Genomic DNA, 8016 nt, shown 5'->3' on the forward strand with positions numbered 1-8016 from the left:
CGGATCCAAGCTTCACAAAGAGTTTTTTTCAAGGGAGGCTTAAAATACACAGTATGACATAAGAGTCACATGACCCCAGCTGGAGAAAGCACTCAATGGAATGAGACCAGAGTAGCAATTCCTGTCAGTCATGATTTAGGTGTTTTGCAGAATCATCCACCTCCCTTTCTACTCATGAATAATCTGTGCTTAGTGAGCTGACATTTTCTCTTTTTAGTATTTTTATTTGTAAACACAATACATTGCATACTATAAAAAATATAAAACTATAAAAATAGCAATTAAGTCTATTCTTTTACCATCCCTAGACCTTGGTTTTACAGCCAGTCTCAATTCAGTATGTATATCCTTCCACTTCTTTTAGTCTGCATGTAATAAAATATGGATACATGTGTTTTTTTAATCTACATGTTTTTTTTTTCATTTTAAATACAATATAATTCTATTTCACAGACATCATATTAATTATCATGTCAGGGACTTACATTCTCTTCAGAGTCTTATTGTTGAAATGAACTAAAAGTAGAAATATTTTTGTGTATTTTTTCCCCTGGAGATTTGATCCTCTGCTTAATTCTAAATTATAGGTTTATGTTTGTCTGTTCCTTAGCTGCAACCAGAGACTGATTTCATTATTAATATCCACTCTATCATTTTTTACCATGTTCTTCAGTGAAAATTTACCAGCCTTTCAGATAAAGAAAACTATAGGGCATTTGTCTGTTAACAACTTAATATTGTGAAGGACAAAAATAAAGCCTGATAATTTGAAACTTGTGACTCAAATAAAAAATGATGGTTTACTGACTGCCATTTCTGCTTTTATTTTCTGTCTCTCCCGTTACCCCTTTCCATCTTTTCATTTTCACATGTCCCTTACTTCTCCTTCTTGTTTTTGTCTTTCTTTTCTTGTATTTTTCCTCTGTGTTTCTCCCTCAACTTTTTGCCTTTGCTCATTCTTCTGTTCTATCCTTTCTTAATCTCCTCTTTGTCCGTTTACAGAATTGTGATCTATTTAAAAACACATTTGTTGTAAAGGCTTAATTAAATATACTATAGCATATTGACACAATAGAATACTATGTAACCTTTAAAATTTATGGAAATACATTTTTGACAATAGAAAAATGTACCTAATACACTGTTAAATTTTTTAGACAATGTATAAAACAGCATCTATATATAGTAAAATGCCATTTTGAAAAATAATTCTATTTACATAGATGTGGGGTATTATAAGGCAGTTAACAGGGTTTATCTTTGGGTGGTAATACAATTTTATTGCTTTACGTTATTCTTTTTCATTTTTTTTTTGGTATATTTTAAAATTTGCCTTGTTTAGTATATATGGTATGTCAAATGAAATGGTTTTACAAAAGAACTTCAAACATATTTACTGACTATATTAAATGAAATTATTTTGCCTTTTATGAAATTTCAGTAAGATAAATTATACAGTGAAAAACGTATGGTAAAAGGAGAAAATTAAATTGAAATTAAAATTTAAATAAAATATAAAGTGACTTTTCAATCACTTAGAAAGCTGAAGAGAAAAAGTACAAGAAAGAATCCTCCCATGCAGGGGCAAACAGAACCTTTGAGTTAAGGTGCTGCCACAACCAGGAGGAAAATTACTCTGCTTTTGATCTAGGCCCCAACTGGCCCCATGTGGCCTGAGGCCCACCAAGCCCAACAGTCAATGCAGATGGAACTTTGGGGCAGAGCATCTTCTTGAGGACAAACCAAAATAAATTAATATATTTATTATTATTATTATATATATATTTATATTATATATATTTATGTATTTTTTCACATATATTCATATATATATGAAAATAAATTGTTTTTCATTACTTTGTAGTCCTTGATTGTATCCCTTCTCCCAGTTTTCCCCTCTACCCTGATGTTTGTGCCCCTAAAATGAAAACCCTGCCGACTGGCTGAGGGAAACCACACCAGAGTTAAACATGAAGAGGCTGCCATCTTGTGGTCTTCTAGGACATGCCGCCTCTGTTGGCTTGGTTTCCCTGTTACACAACACAGCTGGTTCCTATTAGACTTCTTTCAGACTATAGTCTATAGACCATGAATACAAATCCTATTCATGTGTTAGAGTAGAATTGGGTTTTTATACAGTCATTTTTATGACTTTTTAAAAAGAAGGTCACTTGAGTTAGGGCATGTGGCCCATTTCCGGCAGTTTTGCCATTAACATTATTGTGAATGACCTACTGTCTTCAGTTATGGAGGCCTTCAGAAATTCACAGTGCACCTTACTGTGAATGTTTGCTGCATGCTGAGGACTGTTCCCGGAGGACCAGGGAAAGCACAGCTACACAGAGTGCTCTCTGTGTATTAGCCTCACAGAGAAAATATTATAAAGATCTCTTAGACTTTCATAATGTGCAAAAAGCTTTATCTGGAGACTGTTAACACACACACACACACACACACACAATTCACCTACTCATTTGCTTTTTTAAAGTTCAAGGAAAAGGCCTGGTGGGCTTCAAATTGCCTTGTGTCATTTTGTCTGATGCACAGATGGCCCTTTGGTCACATAATGAACATTGCAATTGTTAAAATGACTTCAAGTCTATTCCAGCGTAGGCTCCTTCGACATAAGAAGCACTATACATAACAACTGTCAACCAGTGCCTGAGAGTTGCAGCTTCTGGAAACAAAAAGCTTTAAAGAATTGAGTTTATCTTTCAATGTATCTCTGTAGCGAACCCATCCTAAGTGAATCCTAATTCAATTCTGGGGAATTTGTGTTCTCACCTCCCCATCATATACATCATACTTAGTTCCCCCTCCAAGTCTCCCTTGATCCCATGTTTTTAAATGTCCACTGATGTCTTGCCTCTTCAATCATCTTTCTCTTCCTTTTATTTTTATTATTTCCTCCAGCAAATTCCCCTGAGTGTGTAAATCAACAAAAACTCCCTCATTCTTCAAAATATAATCAAATCAAAATAATAAAACTAGTTTTTCTCAATGGTATATATTTCTCTTAAGCCACCACTCCTATTCTTCTTTCTTCTTTTCCCTGCAAATCTCTTAAAAGTATAATTGACATTTCTTTCTTTCTGTGACTTTGATGATGCAACTCAGACATGAAAACTCAATTGGATAGATATATTAATATTTTAAATAATCAAAGTAAAAAAGGCCATCCAGGAAACAAATATAGGGTTGAGTGTTAAAAATTAAGAAATGCCTGATTATAAGGGGTGGACAGAGAGAGAGGAGGCAGAAAATGATTGATGGAAAGGAACCAAAAGATGAGAGAATCGAAAGTTCAGTGTCATCGTGCCCCAGCAACAGTAGCGTAAGTAACAGAAAAATAATGCCACTAACAATAATAAATATATTGACTGCTCTCTTTATTGACCACCCATTTTATACTAACCCCTCTTTTTAAGTATTTGTATGTTTTCATTTAATTCTTACAGCAATCGTCAAGATAGATGTCATTTTATTTTTTATTTTTTTTGTACAGTTGAGAAGTCTGAGGCTCAGAGAATTTCTATTATTTCCCAGTTATACAAATTGCAGGGGCAGAGGCAGTATTAAAATTCAGTCCCCTTTGTAATGCTTCACGTGCTCCAAATGACACTTTATACCTATAAACACACATAGATAATATATAAATAAATATTTAAATCTATCTCCTTTTTTCTGTCTCTTGATAAGTACCCAAGAACTCTCAAGATGAAAACTTTATTCTCTCTTTTCTTGCCTCACTTTCTCTTGGTCTTATTGTACTTCTGCAATGTGGCAATCACCAGTTGCACTACTCTTGTTCTCCTTTTTCATTTGTGGTAGAAATCAAGTTTACAAAAGATTACAAATCCTGTAGATAATATCTTACCTTCCCAATTCAACACTGTGTTTCCAAAAATAGCAGTCTTAAAAATCATTCTGATGATAACCTCTTTTTAATCACTTATTTTTGGGAAAAAAAGAGAGAAGCCTATATGTTTTCTAAGGCTTCTGTAATCAACTCCACATACTTAGTGGCTTAGACAGTACAAATTCACTATCTTACAGTTCTGGAGCTCAGAAGTATGAAATGGGTCTCACTTAGGGAAAATCAACATTTCAGTAGGGCCATCTTCCTCTGGAGGCTTTAGGCATTTATATTTTTCTTTAGGTTTTCCCTTACCTTTTTCACTTTCTAGAGGCCATCTGAATTCCTTCCTCATCTTCAAAACTAGCCAAATCAGGCTGAGTCCTCATGTTGCCATTTCTGTTTCTCCCTCTCCAGTCTCCCTCTTCCACTTACAAGGATCCTAATGATTACATTGGGCCCATTGGGATAACCCAGGATAATCTCCCCATCTCAAATTTAGCTGTCGAGCTTAATTCTATTAGTAATACTAAAGGCTCTTTGCCATGTAACCTAACATATTCATATGTTCTGGTGATTAGAATGTAGACATTTTAGGGGACCATAATTCTGCTAACACATTGAGTTAGAGAAGACTCACTAGAATAGTACAGTGAACTCTCATATTCCCTTCACCATCATGACTATTCTCTCCATATATTTATATTTATATCTACACATATTCTATCTACACATATTATATGTAAATATATAAATATATGCATATTATATGTGTAGATGATATACACAGGGTGCCAAAAAATGTATACACATTTTAAGAAAGGGAAAAACTGTATGAAAATTGCAATAATATATACCAAAGGATGAATACAAGTCATATGTATACATTTTTTGGCACCTCCAGTATGTGTGTTATATCTACACATATGTGTATTTTATGTATATTATTCCTGAACTGTTTGAAAGCATGATTCTTTATGCTTCAGAATGTAGCTCTTAAGAACAAGGACATCCACGTATAATCACAGTACAAAATGCATAGTAAATTAGCAATGATACAGCAACAACTAATATTCATAATTCACCAGTTGTTCCAAAAAATGTTCTTCATAGCAAAAAAAAAAAAAGAAAAAAAGAAAAAAAAATCCAGCACAGGATCACTGTCACTCATTGCTGACAGTTTTGACGAGAAGAGTACAGGATGGTTATTTTACAGAATGTACCTCAATCCAAGCTTTTCAATTTTTTCCCTCATGATTAGACTCAGGTGATGCATTTTTGGCAGCAATGCTACATAAGCAATGCTGTCATGTCAGCGCACTGTAATGGCAGGCACACGCTATCAGATTGTTCTGTTACCGGTGATGTTAATTTTCATTACTTGACTAGTGGCGTTTGGCAGGTTTCTCCATTATACAGTTGCCATTTTCCCCTTCACAAATAATTAATAGTCTGTGGGAGGTAATTTGAAACTATAGATATGCTAATTCCCATCCCATCAAACATTCACCAAGTGTTTTTTTTGTTGTTGTTGTTGTTTTAAGATTTTATTGGGGAATTGGGGAAGGGGAACAGTGTTGGGGAATTGGGGAAGGGGAACAGCCAGCCTAGTTGTTGGCCTTCAGTCTTAGTTGTACAGGACACAGCTAGCTCAGCTCCAAGTCCAGTCGCCATCCAGCTGCCCATTGGCATCTCTCAGCCACTAAGCTTAAGGTGCCATGTTCAATCTTAGTTGCGGGGGGTGTAGTCCACCATCCCATGTGAGAGTCGAACTAGCAACCTTGTTGTTAGGAGCACGTGCTCATACCAGCTGAACCATCCTGTTACCTGTTGGCAGCTCAGCAGCAGCTCAGCTCAGGTGCAGCTCACTGGCCCATGTGGGAATCGAACCAGTGAAACTGTTGCTCAGAGCTCGCTCTCTTAACCAATTGAGCCGCTCGGCCGGCCCTCAACCAAATGTTTTTATCATCCATTGTTGATTTTTGCCTGGATCAGTTATTAGTAAAAGTGACTGCAAAAAGGGAATTTGTTGAAAACTTTATTATTCTTTTCTACACTCATTAATGGGCATTTTATTATAAGCTTATACCGATCTTCAACTCACAAACTTGCAGTGGCTACTCATGGCTTCCAGAACAAACTCCTAACCAAAGTTTCCAGAACAATGCAGCACCAAAGGGACATAGGGTGTAATTTTTTATATGAAGCAAGTCAGCACCTAAAGAGACTAGCTGACCTGTCAATTGTTCTCAGTTTGTTCTGGTTCCAAGTTTGCACCTTGACCTATGTGATAGCAAGAAGGGTCTTCAAAGAGGAAAGGATTAGCATGACCTCTTGTCAGCTGGCCCACTTGGTCACGTAAATGACATGAGTCAGGAGGTATGCCTATGCTAAGTGTGAGAAAGAGGAAATGCTAGCATTCATGCCATATATTGATATTAATAGTGGATTTCCCTGGAAATGTGGCATTAAGGGCATATGAATCTTGGAAAGCTCTGACTAACTTTCAGACTCCTCAAAAGGAAGATGCGTCCCTTATTTATGAAAAGAAAACCCAAATTCATTCTTTTTGACAGTTCTGTATGGAGATATTTTCCCACGACCATATTCAGTCGTAATTTATAGTAACCAAACACAGGTCACGGGCATTTTCATCTATGTCAGAGGTGGATACTCTGATTGCACTGCAAATTTGATTCAGTGTTATCATCATGAAACACTGGGGTTGATTCTAGAATAGATAGGCCTGGCTGAGTACTTGATTATGGTGTGAAGTGATCAAAGCTCACTAAATCTCCACTAATTTTATACTAACTTTCAATGCTGTGCTTAGTGACATGACCCAAGAGAATGATGCAATAGTATGCCTGCCATCAAGACATACGTTCTTCAGTTGAAGAAAGTGGGGGAAAAAATTCATGAAACAACTAGCACATTGGTTGGGGAACAACCTCCGAGACTCAGGACATTTTTGAAGGAACCACGGCTTAACTGAGTCTTAAAAATTGAATTGGATTTGAATTGGAGAAGAGCAGGGAGGGTATTCTAGGCAATGGAAACTGCATGAACAGCATGTGGGGTACAGGAATGAAAATGGCACTGCTGTGGAACAATTAGAACAACAGCAACTGAAGAGGAAGGTTCATGTTGGAGAGCGAAGAGAAGAATTATTTGTAAAAGTAAGATGGGGCTAACTGACAAGAACTGTTAGAGTCTGGGCAAAAGAGTTTCACCTTAAGATGACAGATAGTGGTTCTTGAGAAAGATAAAAATAGTATTTCAAGAAAATTACATTGTATAGCTTTGCAGGATGGATTAGAACGGTTGGAGACATGAGGTAGGAACATTGCTTAACAAGCACTGTAAAATATTTTGTAAACTAGAGTGCATGATACAAAGGCTTATAAATGTGAAGGAGAACCAGAAACAGACTAAAATCCCTTGGAATGTGAAAGGCAAAGTTTGTTTAAGAGATTTTAGAAGAATCCAAGTAAGTTAGAGGGACCTCTCAGACTAGCAACTAAACTCCACATCCAATCTATTTTTGGCTCCTGGCAGACAGTGAGCACACAATACCTTGTTATATCTTTAAAAGAAAGAAGTGAAATGAGAATGGGAGATATTCAATGAATTCACAATTTAAAGATTTTCATATTAATACCTATTTACTATTGCAGAAGCCTTAGAAATGAGTTGTAAAGCACAATAAAATATGATAAATTAGCCTGAATTAAAAGTGAGCAATACATATAGAAAAGATTATAAAAGACTGAATATAACACAGGACCATAAATAATTTAATTTATAAGGAGCCACACATTTAATGTGGGTGTGAGCCAGAAAATTTGGCTCTAAAGTTCCTGGCAGCTAATGTCAAAAAGAAAAATCTTGGCAAGTAAATAAACTAGTGTTATCAGATAAAACCATATGAATTACTAGATGGAATTTTCTGTAATCTTGCATTAAGGAATCCTGGTTTAAGTAATCTAAATTTAGCAGGATAATCTCCCATTATGTGTATTTCAGGTGAAAGTTATTTTTCCCTGGAACAAGTCTCTCTCTCGCTCCCTCTCCCTCTCTCCCTCTCTCCATCTTTCTTCCCTTCCCCCTACACACACACACACACACACACACACACACACACACACACACACTACCCA

General features: G+C 36.0%; 1 long non-coding RNA gene across 1 annotated transcript in view; it reads left to right on the forward strand.

Annotated features, from left to right (window-relative positions):
* Window positions 1-8016, forward strand: part of LOC109373327 (uncharacterized) — a 436631-nt gene that overhangs the window by 423913 nt on the left and 4702 nt on the right. The window lies entirely within an intron of this gene.

The sequence above is a fragment of the Hipposideros armiger genome, unplaced genomic scaffold (genome assembly GCF_001890085.2).
Source record: "Hipposideros armiger isolate ML-2016 unplaced genomic scaffold, ASM189008v1 scaffold_707, whole genome shotgun sequence".
NCBI lineage: Eukaryota > Metazoa > Chordata > Mammalia > Chiroptera > Hipposideridae > Hipposideros > Hipposideros armiger.